This window comes from Cygnus olor, chromosome 1, assembly GCF_009769625.2.
Source record: "Cygnus olor isolate bCygOlo1 chromosome 1, bCygOlo1.pri.v2, whole genome shotgun sequence".
NCBI lineage: Eukaryota > Metazoa > Chordata > Aves > Anseriformes > Anatidae > Cygnus > Cygnus olor.
The window spans coordinates 44,381,715-44,402,152 of record NC_049169.1 but is presented as its reverse complement, the minus strand read 5'-3'; the positions used below and the strand labels follow the sequence as shown (position 1 = coordinate 44,402,152).

The following is a 20,438-nucleotide window of genomic DNA, read 5'->3' as shown; positions in this document are numbered from 1 at the left end:
GAAATATACCTAGAGTAGGCAGAACCATTGGGCAGAAATAGATCTGAGAACCTCTATTGCAAATTCCTCTCAGAGCAAGCAGTAATACAAGGTACTATGACTGTGAAGACTCAGTCTTAGAACAATATAAAACCTACTAAAATTGAAATAGAATTCTAAACCATCAAGGGTTTTGTTTATACCATGTTTTAGAGAAATGTTAGCTTAATATTTCTCTTGCTATTGCCTTCATATCCTTCCACCATGCCATGTTCATCTTTGCAAGAATCAGAACATGCACTTTTTTATAACTCCCAAGACTACAAAAGGGTTATATACAGATCTCATCTCTTCAATGGCATAATGCAAGCTTTCTTTGCCCTGAGATTTCACAAGATACCAGGCTTTCAATTTTTAACAGATTTGGTAAAATCCAAATCCCACTTTTGCACGGTTCCTGGTGGAAAGGATTGGAAAAGGCACTTTCCCAATATGTTATCCCATAAAGTGATCTCCGCCTTTTAAAGTCAACTGCAAATTCCCACTGACTTCTGTAGAATAGGATTTGATCACAAAGAAGAAAAAAAAACAAGCAAACAAACAAAAAAATGTCAGAATTAATGTTATCTTTCCACAGAGATTCACATTAAGATAACAAAATCCAATCACTACTTTTAGGAATAAGATAGCAGCTCTGCCTTCTCTCAGTCAGCCAGAAGAGTTGAACCAGAGATCCAGAACAAGGTAGTACGGAGTTTTACATCTGGGGGAACTCATTGTGAAAATGCCCCAAAAGCATTACCTCAAGACATTCACATTTAGAACAGCTCTCTACCAAATTCACTCTCCGACAATTTAGCAGGTAGAGATGGTTTTCAGCAAGGGTGACAGTTGATCAGACATCCATCCATCCCTTCTTTAGTCATGTTTTTTATAACCTATTGTCATTTTCTCTATTGGCAAAACATGCCATTGCTCAGCAACTCCAGGAAAAAAATCTCTGATCTTGTAACCAGTCTTCAGCTGTTTCTCTTTCCTGAACTCCCTGTGGGTCACAACCTATACCAAAGAGTCCTTGCTCCCAGATCCCAGTGCCTTTCCTATGACGTTCGGTGATTAAACTCTATTCACTTCCTCCATACAGCTCACCACCCACTTGTGAAAGTACTCTTGGGCTGCTCTTTGCTCACTGGAAAAATAAATGTACACAAAAAGAAAAAAAAAAAAGCAAATTGGAGATGAGACAAGATGACAAAAAAAAAAAAAAACAGGAACAGCAACTGAGCCTCACAATCTGTGGAAAAGAGCTCATATTTTCTAATCATTGGAATTCACCCCTTCTCCTACAATTGCGCTCAGGAAAAAAAATACTCTTTCAATAAAGAGATATGCTTTATCTTTGAAGCTCGTGGAGAAAATCAGGAAAGCCAGATGAAAGATTGAACAGCTGTCACGGCACCTGTCTGATATTGAAAACAGCCTGAACAAGCATCTCCAATGCCCTTCATTGCACTGCGCCTTTGAAAGCCACCTGTAGCAAACTGAATGCTACAGTGTGAAGACTCAGCTTTACCATAAGAACGCAAGACACCCACAGTGGTAACTAGCATTTATTTATATATTAAATTCAACAAAAAACTTTTCTATTCTTATGCATAAGAATCTCTGCACTGAATGCAAGTTTCCAGTTCCTAGCAGAGAGTCTAAGAGTTGAAGGACCCGGCTACTGAATTATGGGAAGATTGGACACACAGGATCTTGAAGTCTTGTCTGAAGAAAATATTGGGTGCTTTCTTCAGTGACAAAGAGGGGACATGAGGTGGTAAATCCACTAGCATGTCAAGGCTGCGGAGACACATGCGCATACTGTAGTTACTAGACGTGGTAGGGAAATGCAGGAGGTTCTGCCCTCACTGTGATTCAAAACGCAGTCAGATGCTCCAGCTAAAGCACGTGCTGGTAGTTCATTCCACATAGCACAGCACAGTTGAAAGAAATTCGGTCCCAAAGGCTCAGGCAGAAAATTCAGCACTCCTTACTAACCAGAGCGTATCAGAACATCAAAAATCAATACACTAAATAGATAGCTTTATGACAATCCAGCTAAACAATTCCTCTCCATCAAGAAACATATGCATCCGTCCTTAAATCAAAGAGCACAGACCACTTGGCTGTGCATGTAATAATTGCTCTTGAGCAACTGCTTGCATTTTTATTACAGAAGCAGCAAGAAGAGGCAACTTCTATTCAAAATGCGAGAATTAAGGAGGTGCAAGCCAGTCCAGCTTTTGGCTTGGCAAGATGTTTCTTAGCACTTAATCACCACAATAGTTGGGTAGCCAAATGTTCTTCATTCTCTAACCAACTCAGCACTCAGAAAAAAAGAGGGGTAAGGGAAGAAGGACAGACAACAGCGTGGAAGAAAGTGTCCCTCTCATAATAAATCAGGAGAATTGCTGATGGAGCTGGATGAGAATCTCAGTGAGTGCCTTTTGGGGTACAGAAAGCTAAGAAAGAAATATTCCTGAGAGCCAGTTTCCTGATTTTTGACCACACCTGATGGAAATCCAAGGAAAAAGAGAAGAAGCTGAACTGACAGAGAACCACAGGGTTATCAGAGGTGGAAATTGACCTCACTGTGGTGTTACAATGAGAGACTTCAGATTAGGAGGCAGATCCAAGTTTTTTTACCTATAGTTCATTAGTGCTTTATTAGTCTAAAACCAGAAAGGAGTATCTTACCCCTCCAAATATTAAAGACTTTTATAAACATTGCAAGCCCTTATTTTTCTCCTGCAGAAATTTCATATTCCACCCTCCCCTTTTTCACCCTGGAACAGCCAAAATATGGTTCAACATCGCCACTGAAGACAGATTTAAGTTTGGATTGGGATAGGTTGAGTTAAAAGGAGACGTCCCTCACGCTGCACATACCTAGGTTAAAAACAATCCCCTGGCTACAGAAAAAAAAAGCTTGTCTTTCTCCTACAGCCCTCCACCTGCAAGCCTGGGCTCCCCCATAGCTAACTGCTGCAAGATGCTTTAAGATGCAGCGGAGGTGTCCCTCACCCAGTCTGGAGGAAGAGAGGCTCCATTACAGGATCTCAATCCTCCAGAGATCCTACTACTCCCCCACCGTAACCCTGCAAGGTCAGGGATCTGTGGTTTGCAGAGCTGAGCTGGAGGTGGAGCCGATCGACTGACACAGCACCACTCCCCAGCTGACAGATGGCTTCCCACAGAAAATCTGCTCAGAGTTTACCAATGCTGGGACAAGTATTGCCTCCCCCTCCAGCGCGTTTAACCCCTCAGAGAAGGAGGCTGGATTGCACGTGGTGAGGGAGCAAAGGCACGCACACTGAGGACTCCTCTTTGAGAAAGGTGCCTAGGTGGATGGAGATGAGTGTGGTGCAAGATTCAGGAAATAACCGAGTATTATTGTCAGCACTTCTAAGTTGTCAAATGCCTTCTGTCCCTGAAGGGCACACCCATGTAGATGCTGCACTGGGGGCCAGATGTGACCCCCGCCCCAGACCTGGGGTGATAGCCCCTGACAAGGCTCTTGCAGGAGCCCTCCTGCAGCTGCACCAGTTGAAACCAACCTCTGCTGTTTAGAAAACCATTTACCTCTGCCGTGGCAGGAGAGGTCCCCAGGGTGCTTTTCTCACAAGTTCCTTCCTAACAGCCTTTCTGGATTCCCCAGACAAGCAAAAGCAATTACTGCCTTGCAAACAACATCTTACTATTGAGAGCAAAACTGCTGCTCGGCATGGGGCAATCTCAAGAACGTCCCTAAAGCAGAAGAATGCCGGATCCCCAAAAACAGTTGCAGTGAGCCAGTCATCCTGAGGAACTAGAGAGCCTTCCACTAAGCCACAGCTGCTGACTTAGGAAGTAAGGAGACTGGCATTTTATGTTTCCTTCTAAGGTTCCTCTGTGTAGATTATTCAAATATAATCTGGCGGTGTGTGTCACGCTGAGCTGACATGATGGCTGAGCCTCAAACAGATCTACGGTACTGGTAGCAAGTTGCTTAGCATCAGTGCAAGTGCCAGAGCCCACACGGGCCAGGTGTGTCAAGTTATATACAAGGATTAAGTGTGTGAGGAGCAAGTCAAGAGCATATTTTTGCAAAATGCCCTCGGCTGCTATCTTTGCACAGGTGCAAGAGAAATACAGTTTGTTCTGCTCTGGGAGTGGTCCCTTTTCATTAAGCTTTTGAAAGCATCGGTATACCTGATACCCATTTACCATTGTATTAAAGGACCTGTGCTGCCATAATTTAATGACTGGGATGTGCCCTTCACTTTCTTTCCAGTGCTCTGGTTTGCAAAGGGGATCCTGTAAGATCCTCATGATCCCAGGCCACTATCCCTTTTCAAAGCCTTGTTGTCGTTTTGCTGATTTAGAAGAAAAGCTGCGTGTCTTTAGTACTGTCTTGATTTGCAAAATTCCTCTATGACCTACAGACAAATCATATAGGGCTGCCTCTTGTACAGACTTAAGCCCTACCTACCACAGATTTTGTGGGGGCAAAAAGGAGTGAGCAAGCACCAAATAACTTCTGGGAAAACACAGACCTTAATTTCCCTACCTATGTATTTCTCTTCTTCAAAACTGAGACACCACTGTGTACCTATTTGTCACAGTCCTGGTGGGATACCTGATTCAGAAGGAGTTTTATTGTTCGGGATGGAAAATGCCACAACAGTTCAAGGTCTTATAATTAAATTTTCTATATTTCTGAGTCCATTTGTTATAACAAATCTGACAGGAAATCAGGATCTTTGTTGCTTAAGTGTTCATTTACTTCTGTTTATTCTTACCACAAATGCATCACTACTTCAGGCTAGCCTGGAGTCAGAATCTTCTGCCTGTTTGTTTTTCCTCTCCACGTTTAATTTTTTTATTTAGTTTTCAACAACTCAATACAATAAAACTCTGTTTTTAATATTACCCTACTGCCTCATTCTGTTTGAGTCCTCTTCTTGAATGCTTGCACTAGGGAGCATGAGAATATAGTGGCGCTACAGCCCTAGCACAATGTTCCCATGGTGGGACTGGGGACTAGAACAGCGTCTCTGCATCCATCACAAAGATACACACTCACTTTTCCACAAAAACACACATTCACATCAAAGCCTACGCAAAGTAAGGCTGGACTGTGTCATTTGTTAATGACGCTCTTCCTAGCTGATACTATTCAGTAGGATTTCAAAACTCTCCTATCTTGCTACAGTAGGTTCCCTGATTATGGTTATTACTGATTTTTGCTTGCACAGCAGATGGAGCAGATGACCTCTTGCAGTCCCCTCCCAGTGCTCTGATTCTCTCATGAGCAAATCGTTCTTGGTGTAAATCTTCAGAGCTGCCCTGGGAACGTGCTGTCATTGGGAAGTTCAACTTTGTTAGATGCAGAAATGTGGTTGACATAACCATATTTATCAGTTCCCTCACTTGTTCTAGTAATAACTACCGAATGCACTGGCCTTATTTGACAGAAAGATACATCTAAGAGATGATAGTCACAGAGAAATTATTACAAATATTGGTATATGACTGAAAGGGAGAGACATGTTTCAATGTCCCCGCTGAGCAAAAGGCAAGCAGAACTCAAGACACCATCAGCATGGCCATTGGGCACACATGGCACAAGACAAGCCAACACACCAAGGGACATCATAAGAGACAGGAAGGAAAATGGAGGTTGTCACAGCTGGAGAAGGAGTGTTTCAGGCACATACAACACAAAACCAGAGGAAACCAGGCCTCATTCTTTCCACTGTTCACACAATTTGAAACTTGTCGTAGCAGAAACAAAGCCCAGACTGACAAGGTACCAGGAGGCTTTGACAGGATAAATACTGTACAGAACCATTAACACTGTGACAAATTAGTAGAGGGCAGTAAGACCCCTCTTTTACAGGCCAGCGTTTTGCTATCCTTCTGGTCCCTGCTGGAGTGCACCCAAGTGGCCAAGAAAGGTCTGCAGCAGTCAGAATGGTTGTTGACTCTCTAGGTCTTCTCTAGAAGTAACCATCACTGGTGGCTGCTGCGAATAATTGTGATAAGGAATCTTGAGTTGCCAGTCTAGCTCAGTTTTGTTACACTGGTAAAGAGTAACAAAGGTACCAAGATTCACATGTATGGTGATATTAACTATACTCTTAAGTATCATCGTATACACAGCCTCCAGTTGTGGTTTGGGCATTAATCTCTCTGTAGCAGTGAAACTGATTTGTTGCAGAGCTTTAGCCCAGGGGCAACTGTGTAAGTGCTCTAGCACCAAGGAGCTCCTGAGAGCCATAATGAAAAGGTCTTTGATTAAAGATGACTCAAGGGCTGAAAACAGCTAAGTGATTTCCAGTTTCCACTTAAGAGTCTGCAGAAATCATTCGTCCGAAACATTTTGCAACAGAGGAAACAAGATACCCTAGATTTTGTTATCTTGATCTTCGGAATGTTTCACTACCACATGCATTTAATGAACAAAATGAAAGAGTCAAACACATCAGGACCATTGTCCAGTGGAATCCTGAGGAAACACCAAAGGTTGTTTGCCAACAGTGAGGGGTCCACCACTTGTGAATTTTATACATAGCCACTGGTCAAAGCAAACTAGTATATGATGGTATGACATACCAGCTTCTCAGAGCATCACATGTGGATGCCAGCACTTTTCCACAGAGGGGAAATGTCAGTTAGCAAGCTGCCAGGATAAACAATTTTCACATCAGGCATGTTGCATTTCCATTTTCACCTCTGTATGTGTGTTCTTCCTTGTTTGATGAGCTTACATAAAATGGCTTAAGCCACTGGTCACTCTGGGTAGATTCCCCCTGTCAGGTGCCATGTTATACCACACTGGCAATCTAGACAGTCCCAGCTCAGACAAACCCACTGACTGGCTTAATATCCTGACATGGCAAGCCCAAAACAGTTAGAGGAAAGCCGGACTGCCCCATTACCCATCCACCCAATTACATCATGGTGTTTGCCCAGGGATTCTTTTCTGGCTGTCTTATCCTCCAGACTAAGGACTGAATTTTGATTGTAAGCTGAATGGTATGTCATTGGTATAGCCTTATCAATCAACAGCAGCCATAAAACTCTCCAGCTCTCTTTAAAAAAGTCCAGTCACAGTATTTGGCAAGATGTCATTGAATAAATTTTGCAAATCAACTATCCAGGATGAAATACTATTTCTTTTTATCATTTCTAAATTAACTGCTCTTCCATTTCATCAAATATTCCTTTGGTCTCTTATTATAAGCAAACCTGATTATGAGCTGAACGTGCAAAGGTTCACGGAGTCTATTTAGATAAGCCCTGGAAGTTCAGCATTGTGTCCGATGCCATCTGAGCCTCTCAGGAGCTGAAGATCTCCTCCCACTGTAGCCCAGCTGTGTACTGTATCCAGGGAGTGTCTGCGGGGACCCTCATTCCCCTTCTCAGCCACAAAGTAGCGATACCTTCCTTCCTCTCAAATTCTGCATTGCTTATTAAAGCAGTAACCTTTTGTGGGAAAAGCTGTTGGTTCCTCTGTGTCCTACCACATGGCACCTGCAGTCCTGATGATGCCAAGGTCTACTCAGCTTTTATGGACAGAGTGAAGTTGGCTGTGCCCATGCTCCGAGCTGGCCAGACCACAGCCGAAGTAAAGTTGTCAATTTAAAGTAATGCTGTACCAGGACTGAATCTTTCCTCAGAAACTGTCCTTGTTAACCAGTTTAGGCTACTTCTAATGTTCTGATATAGCTACATAACCTTTGGATCAGAGCTAGCTTGCCTCAGATCATAGTACAGCAAGTGCAAGCAGCTGAAGGCAAAGCCTGTGTACATGTGCCCTCCACTTTCTTAAGCTAAAGAGCAATAAAAGGCTTCAGCCTTTAAAAAATAAGAAAATAAAACTTAAAATGGAAATGCTCTCTAGCAAGGGGACAAAACCAAGAGCTGAGATCTGACTAGATTACAGACACTCTAGATTTCCCACTGCCCCACACACCTAGCTGCCTCTTCTCTATGAGGGTCATAATCAAGGCTCTAAATGCGGAAAGAAAAAAATAGAAAGAAAGAAAAAAAAAGGAAAGAAAAAGTTCCAGCCCCCACCGCCTTGGTTCCAGTTCAGAACTAGTGTTTCCCTGGCAACCACGCACACGTAATACAGCCGTGGCCATAAGCTCCTTAGAGCTGGTGCCGGCAGCCAGAGAGGACGGCACTGCATTGCTCCCTGCAGAACTGCACGGGGTATGGCACGGCCCGCTGGTGTCGTGGCTGTCACAGCTGGGGCCAGGCGTTGTTACCCACATCCACACACCCACCCTGGCTCTTCTGTCAGCCTGCTGGGATTGCAGAGAGGAGGAGGGGGCCTGACAAGCTACTTGTCTGGACCTCTTGTGCAGGGTGACTGAGGGGAGGTAGCATCTGCAAGGACTGCCTGGGGATGCTCACCTAGGTGGTTGGTCTTTCACAGTCTTTGAGGAAGGGAAATGGGTCATTTCTGAGGCTCCTTGGAGACAAGGTCTTGGGTGAGATAGTATCCCTTCTCTTTTCCTCTTGTCCCACTCTAACCTGGATGAGCGGGAAGAGCTGTTGATCCCTCTCAAAAGGGACAAAGCCCACCCAACACCTTCACTTCCCCCCACCAGACAGAGGGTGAAGGATGTGATCCAAGGCTTCTGAAGTAGAAGGAGACTGCAGGATTCTGTATTCAGACCCAAATCTACAGGCAAGAAAAGACATTGCCTCTTTCTTGCAGAAACCAAGACTTCCCTTCATCCTTCTGCCCACCCAGGCTTCCTTCTCCACAGTAGCTCCTGACTCCCTCTATGCTCCTTGGCACTGTTTTCCTACGTGGTGGGAGAGGAACATCTGGAGCATATGCACTGCTGTCTTTGCTTCACTTTATTCATACACCATTTATACCCAGGAATTCAGTCACACAAATACAGCAAGGTTTATTCGGTTAGCCCAGGCCATTGGCTTCCTGCCTTGAGGTTGCCTCATGATTCAGAAAGATGTGAGGCTGGAGATCCAGTCTGTCTTTTCTCCTCTTGAGCCTGAGAGTAAGCATTCAGCCATTTCATATAGCGTTCTTAGACTGTGAGGATCTACCCTATCTTCACTGCACGCTCCAGATTAGATCCTATCACTTTGGTAAGGAGGTGCTGCTTGCTCAGAGTACACCTCCTCCCCTCCCTGAACTCTCCCAAACATGACTCACCCCAGCTCACTCCAACCTGTGTGTTACAGCAGAGGCTGGGACAGGAGCAGTGTCAAAGCCTAGCTGTGCACAGCAGAAAGGCCAGCTCCCTGTGGTATGCTTTAAGAGGGCTTCTACCACCTTCCTCATGCTGCCTGGGCATAAAATGAAGAAACAGCACCCTGGTCCGTTTTTGTTCAGACACGCTTCTGGCAAGCAGCTGCCTCATTAACGCATAATGTGCATGTCTGCACCAGGAGACACGGAAACCCTGAGCTGGCCTTAAGGTATCCATGCATTAGCATTGCATGGACACTCCAGCACAGGCCCAGTATAGCTGCCATTTCAGGAGAGCTAACTAGTTCAAATCCTGGCCTGCACTGCCCCTGTGACACTCCTCCTGGCTTCAGATCTGGCTGGTGACTCTCAGAGCCTTAGGAGAAGAACCAGAGGTATACACCTGAACTATAGGGTCTGGACTCTGGATACAACCCCTGCTTTGAAAAGCAACCGTATCACTGAAGTGTGTTACAAGAGTCCTTGGCTGAACAAGCAATAGGCAGTTCAATATGCAGCCTCATTTGTCATGCCTGAAGGCCTGATCCCCATCAGAACAGGCTGTGGCCAGAGCTAGTTACCTCTCATGCTCCAGGATGGATGAAAGCATGGAAATACCTGCCTTCTCCCTGTCCAGATCTCCTTCCTAGTCAACCAATGAGCAGCACCCCTGTCAGAAAGCTGCTGTCATGCCTGTCTTGCTCATCTGATTGATTCACAAAGTTTTAAACGATTATTGATTCTCCTCCTACCCACTGTGAAGACCTTGAGACCAATAAAGCACATGGAGTTATTTACACGGATATTAGAAAGGAAAGAAGCTCCCTCTTCAAATGTTCTTCTTGAGCTCCCATCTATTAAGTCTCGGAAACTCAATAGGAGGTTTCCTACAGCTTTACAGACAAAAACACTCGCAAATATCTGAAGTCCCCTGCATGCACACATGCCCATCCAAACATTTGCAGGATGTTCTGCCAAATTCACACCTGCTGAATTATTGCTTCCTATTATTTTGTTTTGGGATCATAGCTCTTTAGTTCCTTTTCTTTGCACTGATGATTAACAGCCATTTGCTATACCCCTTGCTGCTATGAGAGTGAGACAGAAATTATGGCAAACCTGCTATTCTAGGAAAAGCCATTTCTGAACTCCAATGAATTGGAATTTGTTGTTGGTAAAAGAGTGGATCACAGGAGAGGTAAAGCTTGCAATCTCCCCGCAGTTCCAGAAACATTTCATATTCATAGTTGCTACAGTGACTGGTGCTGGAAGGACTATTATACTCATCTCCATGATCTAAGCAGATGAACATTTACACTCCTCATAGCCTGATGAAGAGGATTTAGGGGAGCAAATCAGTCAGCCTGACTTTGCAATAAGGATGCAGTAAGTTTCAATTCTGCATTTCTCTTCAACTCAGCAACAAAAGTCAGCGAGCTCATTTTTAGTCAGCTTAGCTCTGTGCCAGAGTACATGTAATTGAATACACTGTTTTTTCTATACTTACCTGCATATTAATAGAAGGTGCCATCTATATAATCATTATGCCTTTGACATAACTTAAAAGCAGCAGCATAATAAATAAGATGTTCTTTTTGTACTTGAATTCAAGTTTTTCCATCTATATTAGGTTTTATGCTTTTTTAAACAAAACCTGAGGCTGAGCTTGAACTGCCATATCTTTTTCAAGATCACACATGCACATGAAGCACTGAGATTTCTGTTGAGGATCAGCAGGGCAGAGAAAGGGATTGACAGAGCAGCAAAAGAATTTGCCTCTGCTGGCCATTAATAATAAGAGTAACAAAAGCATCTGTGAGAATGAAAGCCAGGGTGAGGCATGTAAGGTATAGAAATAACTCTTTGACTGACTCAAAGGCAAAGCCAATGCATCTTGTTTTCCTGTATCTCCTGTTGTCTGTCCTCTTTCTTAACCACACACTCTAGCACAACGGGGGAGTGGGAAGTAGATGGAAGCCTCAGCAGGAGCTACCATAAGCCAGGGAGAAACAAGCTATTCAGTCCGAACATTGCCCTGCCAGGGCTCGTGATAAAAGATGGACAAATAAAGATATGAGAAGGGAAAGAAAAAGCCACATCCAGCACTGCACCTCCTGCAAGCGAAGAGCCGTTGGCTGTGATGCTTTGTCTTTTCTTTCCACTTTGTCTCACTCTGTCTCATTATTTCCTGTCGTCCTCTACACTGCTGCCTCCGGTTTCTTTAGTGAATGCAGGTAGAGAGAGAGAGAGAGAGAGAGAGAGAGAGAGAGAGAGACATGGGCACCTAGGCAGCTCTACATGCACGATGGCTCAAGGTAGGCAAATTGCCTCATCTCCGATGTGCCAGTTCCACTCCAGCTCAGGCTGGCAGAGCCTGGAGTGGATTAGCATCTGACAATGATCCCTATGAAATGAGGTGATGGTGCAGTCCAGCCTTTCTGAAGATTAGCGTCTACATCACCACACATGCGTTCAGAGTTAATTAAGCCTCTGGTTAGTGCTCTCAGAGAGAAGCCAAGGATTATACAAGCTGCTTCACTACACAGCCCTGGTCACATCCCTGTGGAAGAGAACTCGCATACCTTCAAATTATGGGGGAAAGGAACAGGGACATGCTTTTAACAGACCCTATTCTTCCCAACAAAGTACTGCCCTTCAGGACTCATCTTTCATGGAGGCAAGTAGTTATCTAATTGATATACACCAGGAAGATCTGGGTTTAAAAAAAAAAATCTATCTTTCCTTTAGACAGGTCAGAATAACCAATACCTGTGGGAAAACAATAGCCACAGAAAGGTCTATTTCAGAGTGCAGCTAAGCAATTCTGGAAGCTGACAGAAAGTCATCAGTCTGGTCATCTAGCTTTAGGGCTATCTTTCCTTTTTTTTTTTCTATATACATTGTAGAAAGAAGTGCCTTTTCTCCTTTCCATGCAAACATCTGAATATCTGACTCCTGAGAAGTACTCAGCTGAAAACCATTTCTTTCAAGTCTGTTGGCTAGTGTAAGACACCCTAACCTTTTCATTATCTCAACGGATGCAGGATGTGTACATCCCTACACTGTGCATCCATCTGCACTGCATAGCAGCCTGCAGTGGTAGCTGTGCACCCTTCATCTCAAATGACACCCTCTTCTTTTCTGTGCTAAGAGAAGAAGAAACAAAGTTGAAGAACTACGCACATTCATCATCTTGGCATCAGCACTCTCCAAGACATGCAACCTTGCAGAGTGAATGAGTATACTGCATAGGAGATATCAGCCCAGTGCTCAAAAGCTCATGTGGCGTCCAGCTGCTCTTGCTATGTTATCCAGTAACTTCTAAGGGCTGATAATAGATCTCTTTCTCCTCTCACTCATCAGGCTAATCCCATTAACTTCAAAGCCACAATACTCTCCCAGGGTGGAAGTGAGAGTATGGTCAGCCTCCTCATGCATGCAGCAGTAGGTTATGGATACAACCTCTGTATTTATCAGTGGCAAAAAAAGGCAGATATCCCTCACTGCCCCTCCTTCCTATGGAATCTCTCTAATGTATCCCTAGAATGACCAAGGAAGGAAATGTAGCATTTTTACGTATTTGCGTATTTTAAAACGTACATACTTCATCCATAAATAGATGGCTGAGGGTATTAAACCTCCTTTATTATAGGGAGCTTTATGAGGGGTATGAGTTCCCTTTCAGCTGACCGCTGTGTGAGACTTTGCACAGCAGACTGCATATTCCCCAAATTCACTGCTATGCAGCAAGCAAATTCTTGGGTCCTCAGATGATTTTCACTTCACTCCATAAGCACCAGCATGTCTGTTTCAGCAGAGACAAATCATACAAGCCCTCCCAGCCTTGGACTCAAACCTTCTCAGGGCTTCTCTCCGCAGAGCAGTTTACTTCCTTACAATTGTGCTTCTCGGACATCATCAGAGGAAGCCCTTGGTCCTCTAGGCACACTGACAGCAACATTTTAATAGCACACAGCAGTGTTGCGCAACAGTTAAGCATCTAAAGTAAAGATGAACAACATTTCAAACAGAAACAGCAGGAAGACGTTAAGCAGGCTGCTCATAATCCCTACTGCTGGGATGTGGACAGAAGACACAAACCAGTCCCATTCCAGGTGAGTCTCGGAAAGAGATTTTTCAGGACTGTGAGTGGACAACCCTCTCCATCCTACAGCTTGCACCAAACCACCTCCTCAGAGTTTAACAGCATCGTGCAGTCTTTACAGGCTCAGAAAGGAGATTATTGCCTCTTGAAGTGCCAAAAGCTTTTGCTACAGCTTCTAGGTTTTCCCTGAAGTGCTCCCCTCCAGGTATTGAAGGGGCTAGGTATTACAACTGAAAAGACTTTCATTTAGCATTTTTTTCTTCTCAGTAGATGTACTCAACACAGAAGGAATATGCTACATGGGATCTTTTTGCTCCATCACATCTGCATAAGCTAGTTTTTATCACACTGTACAACTGTTTCAACTTCCCAGCAACAGCCTCCTCACATTTCCAGACCTCTTCAAGGCATGCCTGGATGGTGTGATGCCGAGCCCCGTTGTCAGAGATGCCAGAGCTAACCTACTAAGCCCACAAGGAACACCAGCACCTTGCAGAGGTATTAGCTTGGATCCACAAGGAGTGAAGTTGTCCTGAAGCTGAGCTACGTGTGCGATGACATGATTGTACCACCCCTGGAGTTAGCCTGCTGGGCACTGCCTAAGGGCCCACACACACTGCCACGCAGTAATGCTCTCTGAGAGACTCTCCTTTCCTGCAATACCTGGGCACCCTGGTGTCTCAAGGTGTTTCCCACCACAGCCGCCATAGGACTTAGGCTTGCTGCCTAAGCTCCAAAGGCCCCAGGTGCCCCCATCACCTCAGCAGGGGTTGTTCTCCACAACACAGGAAATGGTGACCATCTCAACCCCTGGCTCTCAGGTGACCTGGCACCTTTCTCCTGCACCCCCCAACCCCATGGGGTCCATCAGCAGCAGCTCCTCTCCCACCCATGCTCAGCAGTGACCGCACTGGGCCTAGGGAGGCAGGAGGCAAGGCCAAGAGGACAGCAGATGGTGCGGTGCATTCGCGTCCACGTTAACGCGTGCTTCCCAATTAGGGATCCAGCTTTGTTCCCATGGCAACGGGCAGAGCCGCGGCAGCATGGGCCTTTCCTGCTCGTGCAGCGGTGGCCAGCCTGTGTGCCACTAAATCCTTGTGCCACCACCGGCCACCACCGCAGCGTGCTGGCAGTGACCCGCTTGGCCTGCTGCAACTAATTCAGTTCACACTTCCTAAAGCCCCGCAGATCGGGGCACGCAGATCTCCTGCCTGTGACGTGCTGTCCTGCAAGAGGAGAGTGAGGATGCACTAACAGCGGCAATGGAAACTGTAACCGATGGCAGTGCCATCAGTAAACCCCTTAGGACAGTATTGCAGAAAAATGTGTTTTCTTCCCTGGAAGTTGGCAATGATGACCAATGTCCCACAAGGACAAGCCTGGGCTGCCTGGCCGCTCCGCTGGGCCCCCAAAGCAGGGAGGTGAAATGTACAAGGACAGCTGAGACACCGACTCTGGGACCTGATGACCTCCTCAGAGCACAGCCAGACGTTTCTTCAGGCTTCCTGCAGTCAGAAAAGCTCCTTGCTGGCTTAGAGCTGGATCACGAGAAGGACTGAAGCGCTCGTGATTTCTTGGCCATTTCTACTATATGTCTTAAGGGTTGTCTACAGAGGAATTATTGGGAAAATTAATCCAAATTAACTAAAGTTGTGAGTTTAGCATGTATTCATTAAATCACATTAGCCTTGAATGGACACAGTTCTTCCAAATTAAAGCAACCCTTAGAAGAAAATTGAACTAAACTGAATTAAGGTCCTTTTAATTCTGAAGAACAGAGTGCCTGCATGGGGCTTGATGTAATTAAGGAAGAGCAGTCTGGAAGGGATGGCCCAGCCCTGCCAGACAGCCTCTCCATATTACTCTTTTCAGGAACCTGTCATGCTCTCACTGAAGAGGGGTTAGGTTCTTTGATTTCCTTACACAGTCTGGTAGCTGGGGCAGAACCTCTCTGGACTGACTTTCTGCTGAAACCTGTTCCTGACCAGTTAATACGCTCTTTACCTCAAAGAACTTTCCAACAGCCTGAGTGCTTTACCCCACTATGTTTTAATGGAAGGCAGTCTTTTATATTCCCTCAGCCCACATTTTCCCAGGTTAGACAAGCCACGTTGTCTTAGTCTCCTTTTGTAAAACATGTTCTCCCTTCTCTGACCAACCAGGTGCTCTTCCAACTCCTTTTTGCTTCAGTTGGGATAAGTGGAGTTATATGCAGAATTTTACCCAGAGGAAATTACAGTAGAGCCTTTTACATTGATACTGATTCTTCCCTGACTTGGCAGGGAATATCCTGCCTGACACCTAGGAACATAATTGCCTTTTATGCTGATGTCTCATATCGAAGGCTCAGTCATCACACCAGTAAATAATACTCCCACTTTTTCTCTTCTTCATTTGCTTCCAACTGATAATCCCATTGTTTTGGATCAATTAGTAGGAGTAAAAAAAAAATCTTCCCATATAGGCCAGCAGAATGTGCAAAGTCACCCAGACCGGCTAGAAGAAATGGAATTATGTTAGTGCTGCATTCTCCAAACAATTTCCCTTGCAAGTCCTTCAGATCTAGCATGGGTTCCACCACAGGGACCCAAACCAGGCACTGGAGACCAGTCTATCTGCATGTCCCTTGACTTCACACCAGTGCATTCCACCCCATTTCTATTACCATAGTCCTCAAAACTGTCCAGTTCTTCCTGCATGTTCCTTGTTTCACTTTGCACTGATCACACTGCTCACAAGTATGCAAAAATGACCTCATGGACCTAATCCTTCACACTCCTACAACCATAAACCGGAGCCAGACATTTGGAAATGTTTGAAATTCTGGGCCTTAGAAAGTTTCAGATTAACCACACTACACTTCATCTCATTTCTGAGGTGGGAGGTGGGAGTGAGAGCGCCAGTTTGGAAATGGGTAACTAGTGGAAGCAAGACAAACAGACAAGCACTACCCTTTGCAGGTCATGAGCACATTTACAGTGGGTGTCACATGAATACAGCCAATTAAAAAAATAAACAAATATAGCAATAAAAATAAAAAATAAAAATAAAACAATCTTTGTATAATATAGATCCAGGCTGGGGTCTATATCAATACAGAAAATCATGGTACTGAGCAGCAGAAAAGAGAAGAAAAGAGGTAAATTATTAGGTTCTTATTCAACATAACATTATTGCCATTTACTGAGGACCAGGTTACTTCTGTGTAAAATCAGATTTTTGTCCTGGTAATTCAGGCCCTTTAAAAATATTCATTCACATTTTTAATGCAAAATTACTTAGACCCAGCTTGTCTGTGTTTGTTTGCTGTCAGTGCTGCTGCATACAAGTTTTACCTGCATATTCATGAATGGAAATGTGCAAAAACTTGCAAAAGTGTACATCTTCCATGTTCCTATGCAAGTATTATGCCAGAAGTGCTTGTGTGCTTATTCAACAAGGGAACAGAAACAATACCAAATAGATCTCTCTGACCAACCAAAATTAAGTAATGCAGCCTGTATCAATCCACAGAGTAAATATTTTCGAAGAAGTTCACTGAATAAATTCAAATAAATTTGAGGAAATTATGATCTGCACAATTGATATTCCATGAGCAGAAAAAGAAGCTAAATTCACTGAATAAATTATGTGTTGTGAATTAGTCCCCCAGCTCTAGCAATTACTATGGCTGGATTATTAAAATGGATGGATAATTTAGCATCAATAGTACTATTTTTTGTTCTGGGTACTCAGATAATAATACTTAGTTTTTCTATTGCATTGCTCAAATACATCAGTGTTCCCCTTCTTTACAGAGGAGGAAACTAAAGTACAGAAGCAACCTTCCTGGTATGCACCAGCTCAGCAGACTAGAGGAAACACAGCCCACATCCCTGAACAGCCAGCTAGATCCTTCCTCCACCAACAACTGCAGCACAAGAACTAGTTAAGAAGGGATCCCTCATGCACATCCCATCCCTCTGTAGAAGAAGATGGCTGCATTTGGGATGCAGGAAGAGTAGGGATCCTATTAGCCTAAAGCAACAGGCAACAGTTATTGTTTGAAAGTGTCTCACCACATTTAATGAGCTAGTGAGCACTAGATTTGCCCTTTTAGAAGGTCCTTTGGGAAAATCCATTATTAATTGTGATCTCTTCTGTAGTGTCACTGAACTATGACGTTCAGTAAACCGCTCTCCAGTCTGAGGGGTAATTTAGTTATTTGGAGAGCTAGAAATAAGACTGAGACGAGCCCATTACCGCTTTGGGATGAAAATCCCAAATGCAGGATCTTTGCCTAGTTCCCTACAGATAGGTGTCCCCAACACTCCAAAACACCTCTTTCAGCCCTATGTACGCTGCTGGTACCCTCTTGCAAGGAGGGAAAGGGTGGGTGAGGTCTGAGCTGCACTCTGCCTCCAGGGGGGGCTTCCTCGGAGCAGGGGACAAACAGGAGGTGGCTGTGGGCTGTCTTCATTCGTGCTGCACCTGGGATGGTGATTAAGAAAAGAATTTCATGCTGCAAAAGCCATCAATTCGCCATCTTGCACCAGCCTCAGAGCTATTCTGGTTAAAACAAACAAGGCAATTTCCCAATGATTTCAAGGCAGAGGGCACTAAGAAAAAAATGGTGAGCCCTCCCAGTCCTCATGTAAAGCCGTGGGTTAGCGCTTGTCCATTACTCCCTTCCCCAGGTGCCGTGCTGCTGCCACACGCGAGATTAACAAGGAGGTTATATTTAAACTTCCAAGAGGAGCTGCTGTGCGATTATGGGTCTATTTAAAATCCTCCGGGCAGCTGCAGTACATAATAACAAGTCAGCGGGAGGGAGAGGGAGAGGGGAAGGAGGAGAAGGAAAGGAAGGGGGGGTCAGGAACGTCACGGATTGTCTCCAAAAAATCGATTGCCAGAAGATGGCAGGGGATGCAGTCAAGCTAAAGATGCCCCCCACGGAGAGGAAAAGAGAGGGGGGGGGACGTGCGAGAGAGGTGCCAGCACCGGAGGAGTGCACTGATGGGGGGATTGGAGAGACCGGCCATGGAAAGCTGCCAGACCTGAAACCTCACTGCCTCGGGCAAGGACGTCATTCCCTTAAACCCACTCCGCTCACTCTGGAGGGCTGTCACACGCCACTGGGTGCCTGTCCAGGCTTCCACAGATCACAGGCGTTTGAATGAGTAAATAGCTATTATTAGACTGTCCTCTCCAGCCCACTCACACGCACACACCTAACCCTTCAGGCCAGCACAAAACTACCCCAGAAAACAATCCCCCCAGGGCTTTACCCAGTCTTATGCTTTGCTATATCCCCTGGGGACCTGTTCCCCTATCTATATTGCAACCACGGAGGAAGGGTTTCCTCATGGGGCAGCAGCATGGACCCAGCTCTTCCTGCCTCAGCACAAAGCACATTTTCTGGGTTATCTCCCAACCCTCTCACCAGCCACCTCCACCACCCTCTGTCACCAGGTTGGGGGCAACACCAACCTGGTGAGGCTGTCTAGGTGCTCAGGGACAAATGTCCTCGGGTCACTGTGACATCGGAGCTCAGTGACATCATGGCTGCTGAGAGCATCGGGCAAGTCCTGGGGGGAGGCCGGGGCAGGTGAGGCAGCAGCAGCAGTGGCTGGGCTGGTGGAGGACAGCCAGGTCCCGGCACTGCAGGAGACTGTGCTGGCAGCACCAGCTCCCAGCTGAGCACAGGAAAGGGGCCCTCAGTGCTCTGCATCACTGGAGGATGAAGGTTAATTCTTTTTTAGTTGCCAGAGTGAGACCTTTCAGCCACAGGTGTATTTCAGGTAAGTCCCATCCCATCGCACAGTCTCCCGTCTAACCTTTTCCCTTTGGTGGTGTCATAGCCGCCTGCCTTCTCCTAAACTGTCAAATTTCCATGTCCTTTCAAAGACTTGCTGCAATCCAGACAAGATGACTGCATTTCAGTGCTGACTGGAGCCTTTGCGATGCAGTCTATAAAACACTTTGGGAGCTTTCCAGAAGGAAGATGGTCGAGAAACATCAGCAATAGCGGTCCATGCACCTTCTCTGACACTGTCCTTTATGACCCTTTCCTACTCCTCTCTCCTGTCTTCTCCCTCCTCCTGTCCCTACACAACCATTTTCTGAACTGGAGGGTAGTGCTACCACCAGGCAGGGAAGGAGTGTCTCTCCAGAATGAGATTTGCCTCAATTTCCATCAGCAACAGAGAAGAGGGGGGAAAAAAAATGTCCAAATTAAGCTGCTTGATTACTGAAATTAATCTTGTCACTTAGCATCCCTGTTCCACGGAACGGGGCCTTTGATTAGCCTCCTTGTTTCAGAATATTACAAGCAAGACGTTATTAAGCAGAAGACAATTCCTCCGCGGGGGGAGAGGGGCAGCTGATTCCCAAGGGAAGGCTGCTCCCAGGATAAGATACTGCCCCGGCTTTGCCTGCAACCCTGGCAAGCAGGGGGTGCTGCTCTGACAGCACAGCCATGGGCTCCCCAGGGTTCTCCCAAATCCTCCCCCCAGCATACGAGTAAGGCCCACCCTGCTGTTACCGCCATGAGTTTGGTATTTATAAGGCTGGCCGCTTTTGCGGGAGGCTATCGCTTACTATTACCATCACCCTGACAGCCCTCCAAGGCTGCAAGGTGCCGCGTCCTCCCTGCCTGCTGGCTCTGAGCGCTAAGGGACCTCCAGCACCACACTTCCCTCCCTGCTGCCTCTCCAGTACTGTGCAGCACCGCAAACCACACAGCTATGACTTTGCACATCCATGCTGTCACGGGCAGCTATGCGCATTTCCACGCCATAGGGTACACACTCCAAAACCACTGCCTCACCGCAGGCAGGGACTGCGCTCACTGACCCATCACGGTGTGCCAAAACTGCCTGGGTGGCTGAAGGGAGAGCTCAGAGGGCAGCGGGATGCCCCAGGCATGCCCCCAGGGGAATTTCAGAGCCCACCCTCCTCTGGGAGGTGCCAGTCAGGAGCTCCAGAGCCCTAAAATGGCACTGATGGTACAGAATTGGGATGAGAGCCGGTAGAAGGCTATCTCCTATGGCTTCTTCTGACTGACCACCCCAGCCAAAGGGTGCTTGGACCTGGCAACTGGCATGGGGGCATGTT

General features: G+C 45.8%; 1 protein-coding gene and 2 long non-coding RNA genes across 7 annotated transcripts in view; 1 reads left to right on the top strand and 2 right to left on the bottom strand.

Annotated features, from left to right (window-relative positions):
* The window catches only part of GRIN2B (glutamate ionotropic receptor NMDA type subunit 2B), a 216,325-nt gene that overhangs the window by 115,560 nt on the left and 80,327 nt on the right, over positions 1-20,438 (bottom strand). The window contains exon 1 of one of the 5 annotated variants that reach the window (XM_040555164.1): positions 19,160-19,229. The exons of 3 other annotated variants lie outside the window; for them this stretch is intronic. The gene's annotated coding sequence lies outside the window, so the exon portion shown is untranslated. Of the gene's footprint in view, positions 1-18,812; positions 19,121-19,159; positions 19,230-20,438 lie in introns of those variants that run through there. One more of the 5 variants, XM_040555153.1, reaches the window with a different exon arrangement.
* On the bottom strand, positions 15,374-18,842 carry LOC121069231. The gene is made up of 2 exons (XR_005819346.1): positions 18,766-18,842; positions 15,374-15,839 (listed from the first exon to the last, which is right to left on the bottom strand). It is a non-coding gene; the product is annotated as an uncharacterized LOC121069231 (long non-coding RNA).
* Positions 18,784-19,578, top strand: LOC121069224. Its single transcript, XR_005819342.1, has 2 exons — positions 18,784-19,123; positions 19,230-19,578. It is a non-coding gene; the product is annotated as an uncharacterized LOC121069224 (long non-coding RNA).